Source organism: Rutidosis leptorrhynchoides, chromosome 2, assembly GCF_046630445.1.
Source record: "Rutidosis leptorrhynchoides isolate AG116_Rl617_1_P2 chromosome 2, CSIRO_AGI_Rlap_v1, whole genome shotgun sequence".
NCBI classification, from domain to species: Eukaryota; Viridiplantae; Streptophyta; class Magnoliopsida; order Asterales; family Asteraceae; genus Rutidosis; species Rutidosis leptorrhynchoides.
This window is the reverse complement of record NC_092334.1, coordinates 686091651-686093156: the sequence shown is the minus strand read 5'-3', so window position 1 is coordinate 686093156 and position 1506 is coordinate 686091651. Positions and strand designations below refer to the sequence as shown.

At 36.3% G+C, this 1506-nt stretch overlaps 1 non-coding gene across 1 annotated transcript; it reads right to left on the bottom strand.

Annotated features, from left to right (window-relative positions):
* Positions 1-289: 289 nt before the first annotated feature.
* LOC139895234 (small nucleolar RNA R71) lies at positions 290-396 on the bottom strand. The gene has a single exon (XR_011775695.1). It is a non-coding gene; the product is annotated as a small nucleolar RNA R71 (small nucleolar RNA).
* Between the last annotated feature and the right edge of the window lie 1110 nt (positions 397-1506).

Here is a 1506-nt window from a genome sequence, read left to right as displayed (position 1 = left end):
AGATTATGAAATCAAAGGACAAATTCTACACATGGTGACTAATCAATGCCAATTTAGTGGTGCGCCGAAGGAAGATCCAAATGAAGATCTTCGTACCTTTAATAGGATCTGCACTCTATTTAAAATAAGAGAAGTTGAGGATGAACAGATATATCTCATGTTATTTCCCTGGACTTTAAAGGGAGAAGCCAAAGATTGGTTGGAATCGTTACCTGAATGGGCGATTGATACATGGGACGTTTTAGTTGAAAAATTTCTTAAACAATTCTTTCCGGCATCTAAAGCCGTAAGACTTCAAGGAGAAATTGTTACGTTCACACAGAAGCCAAATGAAACTCTATATGAGGCGTGGACAAGATTTGAAAAGTTATTAAGAGGATGTCCGCAACATGGTTTAGACACCTGTCAAATAGTACAAATATTCTACCAAGGATGCGACATCACCACAAGGAAAGACATAGATATAGCAGCTGGTGGTTCCATTATGAAGAAAACCGAAACTGATGCTTACAAAATTATTGATAACACTGCTTCCCACTCACATGAGTGGCACCAAGAAAAAGATATCGTTAGATCATCTAAAGCAGCTAGAGCCGATTCTAGCCATGACTTAGATTCCATTTCCGCAAAGATAGATGCTGTCGAGAGACGAATGGAAAAGATGACTAAGGATATTCACTCAATACGAATTAGTTGTGAGCAGTGTGGAGGACCACATTTGACAAAAGATTGTCTTAGTATTGAATTAACAATGGAATAAAGAGAGAATATTTCATACATAAACCAAAGGTCTGGAAATAATTATCAGAATAATTATCAACCACCAAGACCGATCAACAATCAAAATCAGAATTATAACCGAAATGTTCCATACAACAACTAACAAGGTCCTAGCAATCAACAAGTATCCAACAATACTTACAATCAGCAAAGACCTAATTTTCAAAACAAACTACAACAAACCGATGATAAAAAGCCGAATTTAGAAGATATGATGACGAAGCTAGTTGAAACTCAAACGCAGTTTTTCACATCTCAAAAACAAACCAATGAACAAAATGCTCAAGCATTTAGAAATCAACAAGCTTCTATTCAAAACTTGGAACAAGAAGTAAGTAACCTAACAAGATTAATAGGTGAAAGAAAACCGGGAAGTCTACCTAGTGATAGAAATGCTAACCCCCGGAATGAAACAGCTAAAGCTATTACCACAAGAAGTGGTACAACACTTAAACCACCTGAAATACCTGTAACTTCTGATGAAGCTATTCCTACTCCACAAGAACCACAACCTGATCAAGATAAGGAAAAAGAACCGATAGTTGAAAAGGTTAATGAAGATAACACAGTTAAGGCTAAACCTTATGTTAAACCATACCAACCACCACTTCCTTACCCAAGTAAAATGAAGAAAGAGAAACTTGAAGCCGAGCAATCCAAATTCTTGGATATGTTTAAACAGATAAATGTAAATCTTCCTTTCATTGATGTGATTTCAGGAATGCC